General features: G+C 41.0%; 1 long non-coding RNA gene across 1 annotated transcript in view; it reads right to left on the bottom strand.

Moving 5' to 3' along the window:
* LOC140481254 (uncharacterized) overlaps positions 1-13,485 on the bottom strand; it is a 36,612-nt gene extending 23,127 nt beyond the window's left edge. Inside the window, exon 1 of the long non-coding RNA XR_011961487.1 lies at positions 13,346-13,485. This is a non-coding gene — a long non-coding RNA (uncharacterized lncRNA). The remainder of the gene's footprint in view (positions 1-13,345) is intronic.
* Positions 13,486-22,214: the final 8,729 nt, after the last annotated feature.

Genomic DNA, 22,214 nt, shown 5'->3' with positions numbered 1-22,214 from the left:
CTCCACATTTGGTCTAACCCCAGCAACCTATCCTCCCCCTCCTGCCCTCACTTACCAAGAATCTGTCTTGCTATGTAAGGGATTCAGGACCCTGGAGTAACCTTGTGATGGTGTCCCAGAACTGAACATCACTGAGTATAAATAGCACAGAGGATGGCAAAGTAAAAACATTTTGAAGAGGACTGCAACACTTGAGAAGGAGAGAGAATCTTAACAGCACATGGGCATGAGTAAACAGGATAGATTAGTCCTGACATAAGTCAGAGCTGGGTAGAACTGTGAATTACTATATACAGCAATGTTTAGCATTAATAGATAGTAAATACTGTTGGATTGAAGTTTAAGCCTGAAGACAGTTCTTGATGTTGCCTTCTCCTTGACCAGTGTGTCTTGTACCCAAACTCAGAGTATGGCATCAAACTGCACAATAAAACATGTCCACCTCAGCCTTCAAAATATTCCAAAATTCTGCACCCTTCACTTTTCGAGGTGAATTGTGGCAACTCTTCCAATGAAAAAGCTGCATCTGTACCTGCAGCCAGTGACAGTAAAATTAACAATAGCATTCAACTTTTTATCAAAGAATCTTTCCAAGCAATAGAGGAAAATAAAGAAAGAAATTGCACCTTTCATGGCCTCAGGATGTTGTGAAGTTCTTCATAGCCAATGGAGTACCATTTTTTTGAAGTGCTATTACTTTCATGACATCTTGAACCACAGCACACAAGATGTACAAAGCAAGATATGACAAACAGGATTTAGATAAATGGGCAGGTTATCCCTTAGCGATACAAACACAGAAAATGACAGAGAAACTCAACAGGTCTGGTAGCATCTGTGAAAAGAGAAACAGAGATTTGAGTCCAATATGACTCTTTGTCAGGATGGAAAGATGTTGAAAATAGATTTCTTTTCATATTTTTGACAATGGCAAAGAAGGAGAAAGAGGGCAGATGGTTTAAAGACTATGTTTTAGTGATATTTGTTAAGGGATTGAGATTAGCCAAGGCACCAAGAAAACTCCCTTGTTCTTTTATGAACATTGCAGTGCCATGGAATCTTTGATGTTGAGTGAAGAGGGCAGATGGTAAGTTGATTCATTATCTCATCTGGCAGAAATGCAGCACTCACTCAGCACTAATTGGTCAGCCTGGATTATCTGTTCAAGGCTCTACAATGAGAGTTAGATTTGAAAGAGATACACCTTGTAAAGGATGTGACAGTATCTCAAGGCTGGCACTTCATCGCAACACCATCCATTGGGCAAGTACCTGGTTTTCCGCACTGGTATATGTTTGTCAAAAGTGTGCATCAGTATGTAAAAGTAGGAGGAGATATCTGAGTGAATCAGCATGCCTGTGAATACACAGCTTTCAGGGAGTCCCTATGGCAGAATTGGCTTAAGGGGAAGATAGATTGCCATTTATTTTGAGGTAATGACAAATTGCATAGTTGGCTCCTTATAGGTACCAAGAGTTGTTTGCATAAAATGATAATGATGACACTAACACGCAACCTCTGCACTCCATCTGAACAATCCATCAACACTCCAACAAAGAGGATACACTAATCACCTTTGATTGAGAAGGCTTTTAGTGCACTCAACCAAAGATTCTGCTGATTGGGATATACGAAAGACACTCTACAATAACAGGCAAAATGATGGGTACATGTTGCTGAACATAACTCTGGAAAGTGGCACATACATGTTTTCATGTGATCAGCAGAAATGAAGCACGGTGCAGGATGAAGACGACAAAAAATGGTGTAAAGCTGATAAGATTTCATGAAACAGGAACCTCCCGAACCAGGCTCCAAACCACCATTATACCAGTGCAAAATGAGACCGAATGTGGAATAATGGTGGCTGGAATGCACCTGGATTCTGGTCACTGCCTGATATTGACTATTGACTGATGGGGCATGAACATGAATGTGCCATGCATTTACCAGTAACATGCATGGTGAAGACATCATTATGATGTTGATCTGCTATTTTGCTTCGTGCAGGTTGAGTTAATGTTCTGGCTCAAATGCTCCTTTCAATCGCTTCTTTCAAATGGGAGGTGACGGCTTAGCAGTATTATTGCTGGACTGTTAATTAAAAAAACCCAACTGATGTTCTGGGTGCCTGTGTTCAAATCCCACCATGGAATTTGATTTCAATAAAAATCTGGAATTAAGACTCTGATAATGACTGTCAATCCATTGTTGAAAACTCATCTGGTTCACTATTCTCCTTTACTGCCACACTTACCTGGTCTGACCTACATGTGACTCCAAACCCACTTAATTGTCCTCTGGGCAATCAGGGATTGGCATTAAGTGCTAGCCTGGCCAGCTATGCCTTAATCTGGTTAATGAATAAAAAAAGACAATCTGAACGTGTTCAATTTCACAAGGGACTACTGCCCCCAGTTACCCCCAAACTGCTTTTTTCAAAGGGACCAATCAACCAACTTTCATGTGTTTTTGATTTATTCTTGCATTGGTGCATTGTCATCAACTCAAAATAAATGGCAATGAAAGGACTGTTAACCTGTGTTACTGGAGCAGTTCTGTATTTTTTTTTCAATTTACATGGGAGTGGTGTTCTACTTTTTCAAGTTGGTCAGAAAAATAGGAAGGCGAGTCAGGTGCAGGTCAGTTTCAGTAATAATGATGTGAGTTGCAGTTCCTCTGGGCTACAAGCTGCTTGTAAACGGATCAGAGGCAAAAAAAAAGGGGGAAGTTATGAGTAGAAATAGGAGGATTTGGAGAAAGCAGAGGACAAGGAAGAGGAGGATATATCTGGGACATTTTCTTTCAAAAGAGCTACGAGTGATCGGATACTGAGCCTATGTTTATGTCATCCCAAGAAATACATATGACTAAACAACCCTTCCTCCACATCTCGGCTCGCCCAAGCCTTTCCACCCCTAAGGGCTCACCACACGATCAGATCCTGACTCCTTTTCTCTCCACTATACTTTCCATACATGGTCACTTTCTGAGCTGGTGGCTGTACATGTCAGACCAAATGACGGTGCTTCTACATGGGAAGTCAGGAACAATTCTTCATGAGCATACAGTGGCCAGCTAGGTGATAGATCTTGGCTATCTGAAAGCAGGAGAGGGGATTAGGGATAACGGAAGCAGGGAGGGAATAAAAAGCAAAGTCACTCCATCTGCAGGTTGCCCTTCATACTGATAGTAGCGTGAGGGTTAAGGGGGATTTGAGAGGGAGCATAAGACAGGAATGTCCTCAATGAGGCCAGATTTGGCAGCCTCTACCAAGATTTCTGTGTTGCCTGCCTCAATGGGACCAGAGGCAGGTTCATGTCCAGGCTCAAAAATGGGGGATGATAAGTTACTCCTCATGCAGGCTAACCCCATTCTGATCAACAAGTTGTCTACTTGAAACCTGTCTCTAAGTATAAGTGAAGTTTTGTTCTTAGTAATAGATGATGGACTCTTGATAAACTTAGACTGGAAATGGTCATATGTTGCATTTATTGGAAAGAATAGTGAAGACATAGTGTGTGCTTGATGAAATGTACCTCTGCGTCTGCCTATTATGAATTACACATGCATGCGCCATGCTATTTATATTCCTACATTCCAGTGTAACTTATTAATGAAAGGAATAGTTGTGAAAGTTTCCTGAAAGGTAGATCTGTTCCTGATACAGCTGCCCCCCGATCTCAAAAGTATGACAGAACATGTGATGCTGCCTGGCACAGTGTGTCCCAGCACATGGCCTATGCCTGCAGGAAGAAAGGGACCTGTAGTAAACTTAGAGCCAACCACCTGCTCCTATCCTTCTGGTCACATGGCCCTGTTGGAGGCCAAAGCACAGATGCTTACATTATAATGAAGTCTCCGATACCTTTACCAGTTTCACTTTAAACTCTATAATACTTTAGTAATAATTTAAACTAATACTTTAGTCTCAAAACTATGAGCATTACTAAGAAGTCTTGTTATACCTATTTATAGAATGTTAGCATTGCTGGTAAGATCAACATTAATTGCTCATCCCTAAATGCCTAAATGAAGGTGGTGATAGTTACCTTCTTTAACTGTTGCCATCCTTGGTGTGTAGGAGCGCCCACAATGCTATTAGAAAGGGAGATCCAAGGTTTTGACCCAGCAACAGTGAAGGAACAGGGATATAGTTCCAAGTCAGGATGATGAGTGGCTTGAAGGGAAACTTGCAAGTCATGCAGTTCCCTCTCCTTCTATGGCAGAGAAGTGCTCCCTAAATATCTTCCCTCTGTGACACCATTTTAAGCCTTGATAATTGTTGCGACCCCTGAGTGAGAACTCTGAGAGTAGAAGTCCGGCTGTTATAACTTGGTCAGAGATCCACAGCAAACATTGCTGTCTTAGAGCTCACAACTTCAAACTGTCAGCTTGCAACCCCACTTGCAGTCCTGACCTCTACTTTGAGATACCCTGTGGCCGCGGGTTTGAAAGGTAATCTTAGAAAAGAGTTGGTGAATTCCTGCACTGCACCATGTGCTGCGCTGTGTGTCATTGAATGAGGGAGTGAATGTTTCAGGTAGTGGATGGGAAGCAGTTTGAATGGGTTGCTGCATCCCGGATGGTGTCAAGCTTTGTGAGTGTCACTGGAGCGACAGTTGTCTGGGAAGGTAGGGAATATCACACTACTGAGCTGTGGCTTGCAGTTGGTGGACAGGCTTTGGGAAATCAAAAGAACACAGCAACAATAATACCACCACAGGAAAGTTGTGAGTTGATTCATTGTTGAGCTGCTGCTGTTATGGGTTGCATTTCAACTCCAATAATTTTGAAAAATGGAAATTTCTAAACTAGTATAGACAAAGTAAAAATTTACATACATAGGAGAAGGACATGATTTGTGGTAAGGGTGAGGAACTTCGAGTCTTCACTACTCTCCAATTTATATTAAACACAACTACAGTAAGATTGAAGTAAGTAGAGTAGAAAGGAAAGTATGGTAATAGTAGCTCAGCAAAGCAGAACGCCCATCCTGTAGGAAATCATGGCCATGTAACATGGTCTAGACAAAGCCATGTGCATGAAGTCTCAGCAGCTGCAGGAATGGGTTTCAGGGCTTGAGTGGCAGCTGGAGTCATCCAGGCAGAGAGCTCTGTGGGCAGAGGTGCTCCCACCACATGGTAGGAGCAAGCAGGCAGGTCGGGAATAGATGACCTCTGAGGAAAACAGACAGATGATGCAGGAATCCCCAGCGGAGGTCCCACTCACTAACCAGATTTTCAGTCTGGATACATACAAAGCCAGCTAGAGATGGGCAATAAATGCATGCTCCAGCCAGCACAGTCCACATTGCATGAATGAAGTTTGAAAAAAAATACAAGGAGAATGATTTCTCAAAAGAGTGTGGCAAAATCCAAGACTGTACAGCACTAGTAATAGAGGATTTTTGATAATTTCCAATCGATGTGTTCAGAGATATTATTATGTTAGGGGAGCAGACAGGTATTTCTGGAATGATTCCAGGATGGTGTGTTACTTCCAAGATTCTAAGGTAATGGACGTCGCAGAACAGCTGCAGGATATTCTTCTGGGGGACATTAAGCAGCCAGTTATAGACCCTCTTATGGCGCAGTGGTAGTGTCCCTACCCCGGACCAGGAGGCCCAGGTTTAAGTCCCACCTGCTCCAGAGGTGTCTAATAACATCTCTGAACAGGTTGATTAGAGCAATAGGTTAAAGAAAAATGAACAATCAATTAAAGAGGTCTACACTGGAACGGCGTGGGTAGGAATAGTGGTGTCCTCCTGCAATCAGAACTTAGGGAGTTGGGCAGAAGATTAACAAACAGGATGTCAAAAATACTAACCTATGAATTACTTTCAGTGCCATGTGAAAAGGAATACAAGAATAGGAGGAAAAAGTAGGAAATTGGCATAAAGCCAAAATGTTAAGAGAGGTCTGGTGTAAACCTAAATGGTCTTCTGCATGGTAACAATTCTGTGATTTTGTGATTCAATGTGGATGACTCTTAACTATCTGCTGAAATGGCCTAACAAGCCATTCAGTTCAAGGGATATTAGGAATAGGCAACAAATCCTGACTTTGTCAGTGACACGCAAGAAAAGAAAAAAATAAAGTTTTTGCGTCCATTGATGATTAGACATCATTTTGGATTTGAGACAGTAGTAAGACCAATATATGAGCTGCTCAAATGTTACTGCGATGAATTGCCTTATCTGTTTTTTCAGAGCAATTCATATAGAAATGGACATAGCAAATCTTGAATATATAGGACAGCCTTTCCTTAATGATTAGCCACATAAAACTCACAGAAGTATTCCCAGCACTGAGCTTGATGACCAATTAGAGCCGAATGGTGGAACTGCTGTGATGTTAATTAGATGTAAATTAAACAACATCAAATGGAATTTGTTGTAAACTTGATTTATTTAAGAAAACCTGCCTTTCTGAAATTCAAGCATGTGATCCTCAGTAGAGACTAGATAACATCAGTGACATACAGTATATTGAAAAATATTTTTTGATTTTCGAGAAACATCAAAACATTTTTGGGGTTCATAAATAATTGTTATTTGCAATCAAATAAAATATTATTGTGGCTTTATATCTCATGCTATTTGCAGCTACATCTGTAAAACGTGCATCGCTTCTAACATAGATATAAACAAAATGTGCTAATTCTCTGTATATTTAATAAAGTAAAATTCAACATTATTGCCATGAAAAGCAAGACCTGGACAACATTCAGGCTTGGGCTAATAAAATATAAGTAACATTCATGCCACACAATTACCAGGTAATGACTTTCTCCAACAAGAGAGAATTCAACCATTGTCTCTTGACATTCAATGGCAATGCAATCACTGAATCCCCCACTATCAACATCGTGGGGGCTACGACTGACAAGAAACTGAACTGAACCAGCCAGATAAATGTGTGACTACAAGACCAGGTCACAGGTTAAGAATTCTGTGGCAAATAACTCACCTCCTGACTCAGAAAAGTTTGTACTGTGAGCATGGTGGAACATGCTCCACTTGCCTGGATAAGTATAGCTCTGACAGCACTCAAGAAGCTTGACACCACCCACAACAAAGTATCCAGCTTAGCTGGTACCCCAGCACAACATTCAGTCCTTTCACCAATGATGTACATTGGCTGCGTGTGCACCATCAACAAGATCCAACTGCACTCGATAAGTCAGATCCCAAATTATAATGTTGCTTAATTTACTCTAAGTTTTATTTTTTCAATTAGTTTACTATGATGGTTAGTCACGGAAGGAACATCAAAGTTCACAAATGAAGAAAAGAACTGTTTTATGTTATATAAGAACTAGTTGAAACAGTCTCAGTATATATAATCAGAAATAAAGATTCTACTTCAGCAACAACCTAACAGATACTCAAAAGCTCAGTGGAAGGTCACTGGTTCCACTTAAACAGTTCTTGTTCAATTGGCACAGTTTTACTTAGTTTCTTTCAGGCAAATCTTTGCCTTCAATTGATGCTGTGTTCTTCAGCCAATGTCGTTTTGTGAGACCTTTAAACAGACTGCTAAACAGCTCACTTACTTCTTAACACAAGTTCCATTGCATGTTCTATTGCCTTCTATTTCTGGAGCTTCTCAGGATTTCTTTGTCCTGCCCTGACAGCTCTGGAGACTATTAAACTGATGCTGGAAAAGGTGTTGTCTTTCTGATAGACGTATGCACATACTCTGAGAGAAAGCTGTCACACTCACTGAACCTTTCTGGATGGTTCTTTCTCTCTCGAAAGGGTAACTGTTTCTGTCTCTATCTCCCTTTGACAGCTTGTTTTTAGACAAAAGCTCAATTTCTTTCTCTTGCTTTCAATCTTATTTTTGACAGAACTGACTTTTAACATCAAGGAATTTTCAAAAGCCACATTTAGATACATGTAATCATAACTTCAAATATCCTGACACAACACTCAGAACTCTGACATGAAACTAAAATTATGTCCTTTCCTTCTCAACCCACACAGTATAAAAATACAAATCAAACTTGTCGGTATGTACAGTGCTGTCCATATTAGAACTCAAATTTCCAAATAACAGTTATACTATACCATACTCACTAATAACTAATAGGTTCTGTGATATTAGTATATTCACTCACTGTCAAATTACTGGATAAGTTCCCAAACATATATTATACAGATTCAAATCAAGAACATTCTAATTGAAAGATCTTAAATTGTTTTACTTGTGTAGCATGCTATTCAAAGTATCTTCTTTGTAGGTTATTGTATTGTAAGCTAATTGATTATGTAATCTGTGTCTTATCAAATAATGTAATGCACAATGCACAGTATAATTCACAAAATATTCACTGCAAGAATAGTATCAGGTAGGTAAAAACAATGACTGCAGATGCTGGAAACCAGATTCTGGATTAGTGGTGCTGGAAGAGCACAGCAGTTCAGGCAGCATCCAAGGAGCAGGAAAATCACTCCTCGGATGTCGCCTGAACTGCTGTGCTCTTCCAGCACCACTAATCAAGAATAGTATCAGGCTGAGTGAAAATTTATTGAATAGCTTTAATAATCCGAAAGAAGAAAGAGAACATTGAATCGGTTAATTTTCAACTTCAAAGTTTAAGATAGGCTTGTTTCCTCTCAAAATTGCTTAAAAAAGAAAAGTTAGACATTTCTGTAATTTTGCCACTGAGGTCTAGACTGAGGCTGTCTGCTTATCTCTACTGTGACCTTGCTGCTCCAATGAGATTTGATATATCTTGCACACACTGATATCCTGGATTTAAAATAAGAAAGCTTTTCAGATGTAAGCACACAAGCTTTTTTTTTGGAGCAAAGCAAAGAGAAGGCCATATTTTCATGCAATCCCATACAGGAAATCCTTGGGCTTTATCATGAAAGCATTTAAGCCAAAAAGGGAGGCAGTAAACAAGAACAAAGGACAGGACTGCACAGGAACAGGCCCTTTGGCCCACCAAGACTGCGCCTACATATGATGCCTTTCTAAATTAAAACCTTTTGCCTTTACATGTTGTGCATCCCTCTTTTATTCAAATATCTGTAAAGATGCCTCTTATACATTGTTGTTGTATCCGCCTCCACCACATTGTCTGACAGTGCATTCCTGGCATATTCCACCCGCTGCAAAAAAAATCTGCCTCTAACATCTGCTTTAAACTTATTCTTAACTTAAACCTATGTCCCCTAGCAAGAGATAATTTTGCCCTGGGAAAAAGACTCTGACTCTCCGTGTCTCTGACAATCTAACAAGTCGCCCCCCCTCATCCTTCAACGTTCAAGTGAAAACAAACCAAGTTTGTCCAATCTCTCCTCATAGCGAATACCCTCCAAACTGGACAACACCATGGTAAACCATTTCTGTATCCCCTCCAAAACTTACACATCCTTAGTAGTGCGGCAACCATAACTGTACTCGGTATTCCAAATGTGACCGAACAGTAGTTCGATACAGCTACAACATGACTTGCCAATTTTTATACTCTGTGCTCTGACCAATGGAAGGCGAGCATGCCATATGCCTCCTTGGCCATCTTATCCACTTGCGCTCTCACTTTCAGGGAACTGTGGACCTGTACCCTAGGTCCCTCTGAATATTGATGCTACTAAGGATTCTACCATTTACTGTATACTTCCCATCTGCCAAAATGCAATATTCTGCATTTGTCCAGATTAAACTCTACCTGCTATTTCTCCAACCAAGTCTCCAATCTATTTATGTTCTGTTATATCCTCTGGCAATCCTCCTCACTGTCCACAGCTCCCCCAATTTTTGTGTCATCTGCAAACTTAGTCATCAGACCACCTACATTCTCCTCCAAGTCATTTATATCTATTACAAACAACAGGGATCCCAGCACTGATGCCTATGAAACACCACTCGAAACAGATCTCCAGTCAGAAAAACACCCTTCCACTGCTAATCTCTGTATTCCATGACTAAGCCAGTTCTGTATCCACCTTGCCAGCTCACCATGGATCGCATGTGACTTTACCTTTTGTATCATCCTGCCACGAGAAGCCTTGTCAAAGGCCTTGCTAAAGTCCATATAGACAACATCTACTGCTCTGTCTTCATCAATCATGTTTATCACTTCCTCAAAAAACTCAATAAAGTTTGTGAGACATGAATTTGCCCGCAAAATGAAATACTGCCAATAGTTAATACATCCATATGCTTGCAAAGGTAAGTAAATCCTATCCCTAAGAATCTTCTCCAATAATTTCGTCTACCACTGCCATCACGCTCACTGGCCTGTAATTTCCTAGATTATCCCTGTTACCCTTCTTAAACAAAAGAATAACATTGACTATTCTCCAGTCATCCAAGGCTTCTCCTGTGATTAAAGAGGATATAAAGATTTCGTACAAGGCCCCAGCAATTTCTTCACCTGCCTACTTCAGCGTTCTGGGATCGATCTGATCAGGTCCTGGGGACTTGTTGACCTTAGTATTTTTCAAAACACCCAATGTCTCCTTTTTTATATTGACATACAGGGAGAATATCAACATACCCCTCTCTAGATTCACCATCTACCATGTTCTTCTCCTTTATGAATACTGATGCAAAAATTTGTTAAGGACCTCACCCACTTCCTCCAGCTCCAGGCATAAGTACCCTCTGTTGTCCTTGAGTGGACCTACCCTTTTCCTAGCTACCTTCTTCCAAGCACAATGTATCTCCAGACCCTTCCATGTAGCCACCATGTCTCTCGTGTACTCTTCATACACAATATCCAGTTTCCCGCAAAGGCAAACTCATGACATCTATAATAACACTGAGAATCTTTGAAATGTTCATGAAACTGTCAAAATAAACAACCATCCATTAAATCTCTTTTTAGAAAGAAAAGCTCTTTACGTGCTCATAAAACTTCAAATTTCATTTGAAAATCTTACTCAGCTTAAGTGGTCATAAATCTGTCAAGATACGCCTTATTCCAAAATGACTTCAAAGAAACATAATCTTATTACATAGTCACACGACAATTAGTCAAACAAGGTTCACAGTCCCTTTGATAGCAACCACAGCTGAGCTAAACTATTTGTCAGGTTTGGAACTCAACCAGGCATTCATAAGATTTAAACGCACAACTATAAACAAACCTTCTAGAACTGAATACAACAGAGCCTTTGAAAGTAACTGCACAGATGACAAGCCATCTGTTTTTTAAAGGTTCAGTAGATTCCTAAACTTTCAATAAATGTACATCTCAAAGCACAGGGTCTAGGTGTCATGTTAATGTCTGATTTCCAATATGCTTGAATCATAAAGGTTCTTTATCAGCTGATGAAACTTCTCCAATGCATCCAAACACATAGAACTGTACAGTACAAGAACCAGCTTCTACTGCCACCTTGGCAGTGTGTTCCAGGCACCTACACTTTCCTCCTTTAAACTTTGTCCCATTCCACCACCAGCTCCCCCCACACCCCCATCTTAAACCTATGCCACCTGGTAAAGACTCCAACCATCCATCCCACCCATGTCTCTCATAATTTTATATACTTGTCTCAGGTTGCCCCTCAGCCTCTGATGCTCTAGCCAAAACAATCCAAGTTTTTGCAACCTTTCCTTATAGCTACTACACTCCAATCCAGGTAACATCCTGGTAAACATCTTTTGCACTCTCTCCAAAACCTCCACATCCTTCCTATTGTGTTGTGACCATCACTGCACATAATACTCTAAACTAACTAAAGTCTTATACAGTTGTAAAATGACTTGCCGACTTTTAGACCCAATACCCTGAATGATAAAAGCAAGCATGCTGTTCACTATGCAAGTTGAATAGTGTGGCGCTAGAAAAGCACAGCCGGTCAGGCAGCAACCGAGGAGCAGGAGAGGGAACATTTTGGGCATAAGCCCTTCTACAATTCTTTCTTCCTTTTGTAATTCATCCCATAAAATCCATGTACTTTCACTTAGTTCCCTTATGCACTGATTATGGCCCTTAAGATCTCTGTGCAATATAATGCCATTTAGAGAATGTAATCAAATCTAAATAAGATACTTGAGATGTAGGGATGATAGTGGAATCAGCAGCACTCTTATTTACAAGTACCTTGAATCATCTCAGTGATTTGTAAGAGGCTGTGCAAGAATATCTTATTAAGAGAGCTCCATCTTCAAAAGAGATCACTGATGTCTCTATACTTCAATGTAGCAAACTTTGTGCAACAGCGTTTTCTTCTGTGGCTTAGTTGGTGGCATGCTTACCTCTGAATTCTTAGGTTGTGGGTTCAAGTGCCAACCAGGATTTGAATACAAAAATAAAGTCAGTATTGCAGGAGTGCTGCAATGTCGGAAGTTCTGTCTTTTACATGATATGTTAAATTGATGTGCTGTCTGTGACAAACAATTTCCCTTGATGCAGTTTCAACGAACAGCCTGGGAGCTATCCCTGATGCTCTGGATAATTTTGATCCCTAAATCAATATTAGATAAAGAAAGATAAATCTGGTCACGATCACACCGCTGTTTTGGAGGTTTGATGTACACAAATTAGCTGCTCTGTTTCCTACATTATAATCGTAACTGTAGTCATTGATTGTAAAGTGCTTTGAGATATTCAGTGACTGGGAAAAGTGTATTCAAAAGTCTTTGTTTTCCTTATATCCTCAATTCGCTATGAATCCTGCAATGGGAGAAAGTGAGGATTGCAGATGCTGGAACTCAGAGTCGAGAGTGTCGTGCTGGAAAAGCACAGCTGGTCAGGCAGCATCCGAGGAGCAGGTGAGTCAATGTTTCAGGCATAAGCCTTTCATCAGGAATGCTTCCCTTATCGAAAACTGAAAATTCTCTTTTTCACGACTGAAACTTCATCTTACAAACGTGAAGCCCAAGAAAAGCCACAGTTCCACATTTTACTAAACTGTTTCCTTTTGTTAAACCATAAGTGAGTGAAGAGTCCAAGGAACTATTATGGCAGGTAGCATTTTTCCCTATAATAAGGAGTACAGCTGCTTTGGTAATTGATTAGATTTCCTACAGGCTCAACAAACCCACACCAACCTTCCGAAGAGCAACCCACTTCCGACCCAGTATTTACCTCTGATTAGCACACCTACCACTATGGGCAATTGAGCATAGCTAATTCATCTGACCTGCACATCTTTGGATTGTGGGAGGAAACCAGAGCACACAGAAGGAACACATGCAGACAGTTGCCTGAGGCAGGAATTGAACCCTCGTCCCTGGTGCTGTGAGGCTCCAGTGCTAACCACTGAGCCATCATGCCACCCATAAAGTTGGACATGGGCATGTTTCTCAGCATGATGAAGCTTGTGATCCACCAAACTACAAAACAGATCAACAGTGTTGAATGGCTCCAACAATTTTACCTTCAAGATCTGCCCACCTAATCTCTGGTTTCTTCCATTTACAGCCTTGTAAAACTCTTTGCTCTTGTCAGGGTGGACCATGGAATGTTTTAACACTGGTGCAACCTCTGTTTATGCTTGCAGAAGTAGCATGTGGTATAGAGTGTTGTTTATTGCGTTGTTTGTGTTCCAACTCCAGATGGTGCATGCTCATCTGCAGAGAGAAATAAAGTATCAGATTAGGAATGTGTCACACCACTTTCATAACAACATCAGGATTAAAGAAGGTCTCTACATATTAACGGGGATATGCTGTATCAAATCTGAAATTACATATACATATGCATTTGCACAACCTTAGGTTTCTAATAAGAGACTCTAGTACTATGGTTTTGCAATATGTTTTCCCATAATATCATATGTATTCTTATCAGAGGATTTTTCCAGAGTCATTAGCTCTCCCTGAGCTTCTGTAACCCTCTCTAAACTGAAGAACTGAACCAATTAGTTGCTGCTTTTAGAGCACACTGTAGATTGCTCTGGCAGTTTAAGAGTTAAATGCAAACATTTCCTCAGAATGCTTGTAACCCTATTGATACATTTTATGTCCTTGTGCCAGGCTGTTTTACTGTTGGCACCATCTTTAGCTGCTAAGCAATCTCCTCTCAAGCCTGATACATGATTGCAGGGAAATGTATTCCCAGATCTAACCTAGCAGACCCTACGGCTTATTCCTTTTTATTATTTGCTTTGTCTTTTCTCTCCCTGCTTCTTAAAATCATAACCCATGCTAATGTGCAGATCCATGGATTCCTCTGGTATTTTACCTCAGTCACTCTTTTCATATGTGAGACTACATAATATTCAGAACCATTTGATGGGCACTATGAAGGCCTTGATGAATTCTGATTTGGAGATGCCGGTGTTGGACTGGGGTGTACAAAGTTAAAAATCACAACACCAGATGTGACAACCACCTGATGAAGGAGCATCGCTCCGAAAGCCAGTGCGCTTCCAATTAAACCTGTTGGACTATAACCTGGTGTTGTGTGATTTTTAATGATGAATTCTATTCTCTTCCAACATCCCCACAGGCACATTTCCCAAGCAGGAGTCAACAAGAAGTACTGGCTTGTCTGTCCATTCTCTTGAATGGGGTCTCAGTCCAATTGGAGCAAACCAACTGTACCTAGGCTGAGTTCAAATAGTTGAGTGCAGATCAGGGAATTGAATCTAGGACAATCCGGAGCATAATATTTAGCATTATATGATGTGAAAGCATTATTTATTCTGTTCTAAAGGTGGCTCACTGGACCCAATACATTAATTCTGCTTTCTCCCCACAGTTGCTGCTCGACCTACTGAGTGTTTGCTGTCATTTCTGCTTTTGTTCTGATTTCCAGCAACTGAAATTTTTATTGTATTTATTTTGCCTTTTTTAAATTCTTTCATTGGGTGTGACCTTCGCTGGCTTGACCAGCATTTATTGCTCATCTTTAATTCATTGCCCTTTAGAAGGTGCTGAAAAATGAATTCCTGAAGAAGGGCTTATGCCCGAAACGTCGATTCTCCTGCTCCTTGGATGCTGCCGGATCTGCTGCACTTTTCCAGCAACACATTTTTCAGCTCTGATCTCCAGCATCTGCAGTCCTCACTTTTTCCCTTTAGAAGGTGGTCTAGATTAGAGTGGTGCTGGAAAAGCACAGCAGGCCAGGCAGCATCCGAGGAGCAGGAAAATCAGAAGGTGGTAGTCAGTTGCATTCATGAACTGGTATAGTAGATCTGGTCCAGGTTGAACCACAATGCTTTTAGGGAGGGAGTTCCAAGATTTTGACCCAGAGACACTGAAGGAATAGCAATGTAGTTTCAAGTCAGCATGGTGAGTGACTTAGAGGCAGTGGTGTTCCCATATATCTGTCCTTCTCGATGGTCATGATTAAGGGTTTGGATGGTGTTGTCTACGTAGACTTCATGAATTTCCACGGTGCATCCTGTGCACCCTTTATTATAACAGGATTTCTGTATGAGTAGTGAAGTCTTTGTTCACTTGTAAAGGAACTTGATTAGACCGCACCGAGGGTAATCTGCGCTGTTTTAACCTTATCCAAGAAAAGACATTATTGCTGTGGAGAAAGTGCAACAAAGGTTCATGAGTCTTGTTGCCAGGAAAAGCAGGACTGTCCTATGAAGAGAGATTTGACAAACTTTCCAGAATTTCAAAGAATGGAAAGCAATCTCATAGAAATATCGAGGGAGTGAAAGATGAAGGTCTTAGTTGGGCTGTCAATGAAGTGGGCTGCTTTTTCCTGGCTGGTGTTCAGTGTTGCTTGAGTCACACTCATCTAACCAACTGGAGCCTATTCCAGTGCACTTCTGACTTGCCTTCTAAATGGTGGATAGGTTCTGGGGAGTCGGCAGGGAAGTTACTTGCCACAGAATTCTTGTAGCTATAGTATTCATATGGTTGGTCCAGTTCAGTCTCTTGTCAATGGTGGAGGTTGATGTTTGAATTTTTCTTTTTGGAGATGTTCATTGTCTCATACTTCTGTGATGCAAATGTTATGTATGTGTGTCCTATCAGCTTAAATCTGACAGTTATCCAGGTTGTTCTACATGTGGACATGGAATCATGGAATCCCTATAGCGTGGAAAGAGACCATTTAGCCCATTAAGTCTGCATCCATCCTCCGAAGAGCATCCAACCCAGACCCAGCCCCCACCCTATCCCTGTAATCCCGCATTTTACCAAGCCTGCACAGCCCATACATTATGGGCCAATATAGCGTGGCCAGTTCACCTAACCTGCACAATTTTGGACTGTGGGAGGAAATTGGAGCACCTGATTGAAACTCACACAGTCAATGGGAGAACATGCAAACTCCAGGTCTGTTACCCAAGACTGGAACCAAACTTGGGTCGCTGGCACTGTGAAGCAGCAGTGGAACCACTGAGCCACCTTGCCACACGGGCTGTTTCACTATCTGAAGTGTTGCAAATGTTGTTGAACACAATGCAATCTTCAGTGAATATTGCCATCTCTGACCTAACAATGGAGGGAAGGTTGTTGATGAAGCAGTTGAATATGAATAACTCCCATTTTCTGCCCAGCTCCATTCATAATGTAATGAAACACTGATATAACCTTCAAAGATCTGATTTCTAGTTTCCGCAGAAATTCAAGTGCGATTGTTATTGATCGATGGTTACCATTAATGACTTAAAATGTAGTCACTTGCAATATTTAATATCGCATAGCTAAAGCAATTATATTTAGTGAATAGCTCAGCCATATTCCAGGCTGCAATGCTTCATCTGAATCAACTGACTTTCTTAGTTATTATTTATCTGTTCATGGGATGTAGGTTTCATTAGCATGGAGAGGATGTATTGCTTATCCCCTATTTGCCCTTGAAAAGGTGGTCAGAGAATCTTCAAGATGTACAGACTGGAAAAGGCCCTTTGGCCCATTGAGTCTGTGCTCATCAAAAACAACCACCTAACTATTCTAAAGCCATTTTCCAGCACTTGGCCTGGAACATTGTAGGCCTTGAGATCACAAATGCACATCTAAATACTTCCTAATTGTTATAAGGGTTTCTGTCTCTCACAGCCTTACAGGCAGTGAGTTCAGAATCCCACTACCATTTGGGTGAAAGATTTTTTTCCTCACATCATCTCCTGCCCCTTACCTTAAATCTACACCCTCTAGTCAATGAACGCCACCAAGGGGGAAGGTTTCTTCTGTCTACCCAGTCTATGCCCCCATAATTTTATACTTACCAGCCTTGTCCCCCTGGTAGTGAGCTGGCTGCTTGAAATGTTGCAGATGATGTGGTGTGGGCAAATCCTCAATATTTCGATGGAAGACAGTTCTAGACTTCTGACTTCTAGACACAGTACTGTTCTGAGTAGAGGATGATGTGTGACTAGGAGGCGAACTTACAGGTGTTTATATGTATTTGCTGCCCTTGATCTTCTAAGGATTAGAGGTTGTGGATCTGGGATTTGCTGATCTGAAGCAAGATGTTGGTCCAGTTATTCCCTGGATATCGGAGTGGAAACAAGAGCATGGTTTCTGCCACTGATTGCTGTTGAGTGATTTCTACTGGGTATGGGGTGAGAACAGAAATAGGATATGTTTCAACAATCAAATAGCCTGCTGATATTCACTATTTTACATAAATAAAAACTCTTTGCAAGCAATTGAAGGTTATCAGCCATCATTGGGCATTTAAGGGGAGTGCAAGAGAGTGAATTGTGAAAAGCTGCTGCAACTATGTTTCAAAGGAATTTTATTGCTATCATTGCGTATGCCAACCCTAAAATGCTTGCTCTTATCTGACCCAATAATATTGGAGCATGTGCTGACATTTACAGAATTGATTCAATGGAGTGAGTCACCAGCATAACCTTTACATTGTCTTTACAATGAACATTGCATAATGATCGTCCAATAGAGAGCATTCATTTGGTTACACTCTAGTCGACCTGTTACTGGGAATCATTCGAGAGAACTGAAGCATGGGATTCTTTCTCCCTGCCTTTAAAAACCTGAACAGACTGCATTTCCCTAAATCAAATTGCCTATACAGCACTTGCACTTTACTAAGCTCCAACACCTACCCTCTGTCCTTTCCTTCTTACGATTGAAATATTTCTTGTTCGGCTGCCCTGCTAAATTGGCCCATCTTATTGAAAAGTGGCATGGTCATCGTCACACATAATCTGAGGAGCAGCCCTAGCTGATGTGAAAGCTGGTGGCACTCCGGCAACTGAACAACAGCTTCAGACTCAAGTGCATCAGGGGAGTAAGCATAGCTGTGTGTCGTATGGCACCCTGAAGTGAAGAATGCCAGTTTGGGCATGCCTGGATGAAATTAGCTCCCTGGGTATTCTGCAGCTCTGTTTATTTATACCCATGTCGCTAAGTGTCCAGGTAACATAATTAATCAGCTGGTACAATTATGAGGTAGAAGTTCAGTGTATCACTGTGTGAAATTGTAACCTGAATTGTGTGTGGTATTCACGCCCTCCACCCCCACACCGTAGATTGTCAAGTCTGTTTTTTTTTGTTTAAAATGTGTTTGTTTTGTCTCTCCGGGTTTGACATTGACAGAACTCTGCTGGAAATGAGGTTACCTGTTAAATGCATCCTCCCGCTGTTATTGAGGAGAGGTTCGTGTTTAATGTCTCAGGTGGGGAATCGGCAACCTTAGCAAAGATTCTCAGGGGTTTGCCAGCAATATCTCCCCCACCCACCCACCCATCCCTGAACACACACACACACACACACACACACACGCCGAGAACAGCATGAAAGGCAGAGTTCCTGTAGCAATGTGCACTGACTGTGAACACATGCTGCAGGAAGTCCCATAGGGTAAACAGCCCGCGTTGAGGATTAACACAGGGCACAGCCCGTCGTGAATAGGGGCACAGCTCGGTACCTCTGCCCCTGCTCGGCTCTGATAATAACAACGCGGTATGTAGTTGGATTTAAGTCAGTGAATGGAGAATCACAGCGTCATTTATATTTCCACCACTCTACTCCACGCATTGCAAAACCAGAAGTACCCTATGACCATGTCCTCTAAACTTCTACCCTTTTCTTTACCCTGTTGGTCACTGGGGTGGTTGAAACCCTTTTTAAATTTCTTTTGTTTGCTCCCTCTCCTCCTGTTGGCCACTGAGAATTAGCTTCGATATTGCTGTTTCCTTTTTTTTGTGTAAAGGAAGATGAGAAGTGCGTCAGGCTGTGGAGGAAATCAGCACCTATACCCAGCAGTAACCCCACATCAGAATGTAAGGCCAGGATCACGCTGGCTTCCATTTGCCCAAGTGCAGTTTGGCAGAGGAGCAGCGACGTTATGTAACATGGTCTGAAGCCAACTTACAAAACAAGCGCTCCCAGTGTATTTCCAAGTCACAGCTGCACTCAATTTTTATACACTCCTATCATTTCGAACTATCATGTCACGAGTATCTGCTGATGTACTGTGTGAAATAAGTGATTGATGTGTGAATTTGAGCTCCCCAACTCACTTTCTTCCGAATGAACCACGAGTCTGAGAGATTGCGGCTGTTCTCCAGCGGCAGGCTCTGCGCGGCTGTAAAACGTTAGAAAGTTCCTCGAATTTTCTGTCACAAAATTTCAGCGCCAATCAGTCGGCAATCCGCTCTGTGAATACTTCAGTTCCAGTCCCCTGGTCAGGACACCTTCCTTCGACGGCTTAAAGCAGTCTACCACATCACTTGACGCTGAAAGGCAAGTCTAATCTTTCCCTGACAACAAAAAAAAACAAAAATTGCTGGAAAAGTTCAGCAGGTCTGGTAGCATCTGTGCAGAGAAATCAGAATTAACATTTAGGGTTGCTGACCCTTCCTCAGAACAAGGTCGAATATAAGTTTCTGTTTTTTACTTTGATTTACAGCATCTGCAGTTCTTTTGATTTTTACTTAATCCTTCCCTCCCTTCCAGTATTTCCATGCAATGAAATTAAAGGTTGAAGTAAGTAAAAAAAATAAATATTTTAAACATTCATTCACGGGATCATCGATAAGGGCAACATTTATCGCCTATCCCTAATTACCCAGAGGGCAGTTAAGAGCCAACCACATTTGGAGTCACATATAGGCCAGACCAGGTAAGGATGGCAGATTTCCTTTGTAACAAAACAAAGTCAACAACATGGCCATTGGTGAAGATGAACTCAAACAAAATGATGTCATAGCTACCACAAAATGAAGAAAAAAACCTGTTTCATTTAAACATTATTGGTATTTGACCACATGTGGAAGACAATATAAAAACAAAAAAGTAGTAATATTGAATATAAAATTAGTTCATGATTATCATTTAATTGGAACCCGACAAATCCATCAATTTTTCTGTTCTCCATTAAATAATTCTGTTTTCTTTTACTCTAACTTTTTTCATAAATCATTAGTCACATTGAACTGTCTCTCTTTTCACAATTTCATTTTCATCAGAAGGTGCTTATAATTTTGGTTAAATTAATCCTCATATATCCTTTCTCATGTGATACTTTATCAATACTAGGAATCTAAGAACAATTCACCCATCATTCCCCTTTGTTCACAACATGTTATTTCCTCAAAGAACTTCAACAGATTGGTCAAACATGATCTTCCTCTCATAAAACCATTGCTGACTCTACCTGATTATCTCAAAGTTATCCAAGTGCCATGTTATAACTCGAAATGAGATTCCCTGCTGCATGGAAACAGGCCCTTTGGCTCAACAAGTCCACACCGACCCTCTGAAGACTAACCCACCCAGACCCATTCCCCTACCCTAAACTTACCCTTGACTTGGCAATTTAGCATGGCCAATTCACAGTCTTTGGATTGTGGGAGGAAACCGACACAGACAGTCGCCTGACGTGGGAATCAAACCCAGGTCGCTGATGCTGTGAGGCAGCAGTGCTAACCACTGAGCCACTGTGCTTCCCCTGAGTCACTGTGCCGCCCCATTAATAATGCCTTCTAACATTTCCCCTATGACAGATGTTAAGCTTATTGGCCTGTAGTTTCCGGTTTTCTGCCTCCCTCCTTTTTTCAATAAAGTAGTAAAATTTGTTAATTTTCAATCTCAGTGGGATCTTATCTGAATCTAAGGGTCATTAATTAATCCTGTCTCATTCCATTATTACCAAGTCTAAAATTGCCCATTTCCTGGCTGGTCAGGGATTAATGGGAAGGTAAATTTGAGGTTATATTCAGATCAGCCACAACATTATAGAATGGGGAGCAGGCTTGAGGAGCTGAATGGCTTACTCCTGGTCCTGATTCTTCTGTTCATATGTTTCAAGATCATGCTGTTCCACAAATCTGTTTCAAGTACACTCTAAGAACAACATCCTACAGTTATTTTTGCCAGTTTGATTCATTCATCTATATAAGGGTCTCCATTATTGCTATGGTACCTTTCTTACAAGCTTCTATTAGTATTTCATTTATACTGAATCCTACAGTGTAGCTTCTGTCACGGGGCATATGAATACTCCACCAATGGTTTCTTATCTCTGCCATTTCTCATCTCCATCAAAACTGATTTTAATTTTGGTCCTCTGAACCAAGATCATTTTTCTTTCTATACCAATCTCACTCTTAAATAACTTTATCCTTCTTCCAGGCCCCTGTCAAATAATAAAAATTTAAGTTGCAGCTGTGGCCAATTTGCAACCATGCCTTTGTAATGGTCATCGTATAATATTAACTTATTTTTATTTGTGCTATCAATTCATCTATGCTGATGCAAATACTTCATGCATTCAGATAAAGGGCTTTTAATTTTATCTTTTTTTTCCACACTCTGGTCTTATTTACTGGCGCATGCTCATCCTTGTGCACTTTGTCCCTTCCAGTCATCCTCTGGTTATCATTACCTGCATTTCTATACCTGTACTATTGCCTCATTCTTTCCCTTTAAAATCTCCCCTCACATGAGCCCTCTTCCACACTCCCAACACCTATTTAATTTAGAGCCTTTTTTACACCCTCAGTTGTAGAATTCACCAGGATACTGATTCCAGTGTGATGACCCTGCAGAGCAACAGCTCTTCCCCAGTACCAGTGCCAGTGTCCCATGGTTTTTACAAAACAGCTACTTCTCCAATACTCAGCCTTGTTACCCATACACACCAAATCTAAGCCCATAGCTCACGCTTACCCTAAACCTGATTATGCTGTTTGAATGGCATAGGAGATCATTAGTCTTTCAAAAATGGAATGATATCCATTAAGCAGCAACACACATTTGCATCAGTTCCCTTTAGTAATACTCTCAACTGATGTTCTATCTAATAAATCCTTATATCTACCTCCCCCTCCTCGAGCTAAGATTTCCTGAGCAGTTTTGAAGAAGGTC

Source organism: Chiloscyllium punctatum, chromosome 9, assembly GCF_047496795.1.
Source record: "Chiloscyllium punctatum isolate Juve2018m chromosome 9, sChiPun1.3, whole genome shotgun sequence".
Taxonomy (NCBI): domain Eukaryota; kingdom Metazoa; phylum Chordata; class Chondrichthyes; order Orectolobiformes; family Hemiscylliidae; genus Chiloscyllium; species Chiloscyllium punctatum.
Note: the sequence above shows the minus strand (reverse complement) of the source record. Positions and strands in the feature narration are given on the sequence as shown.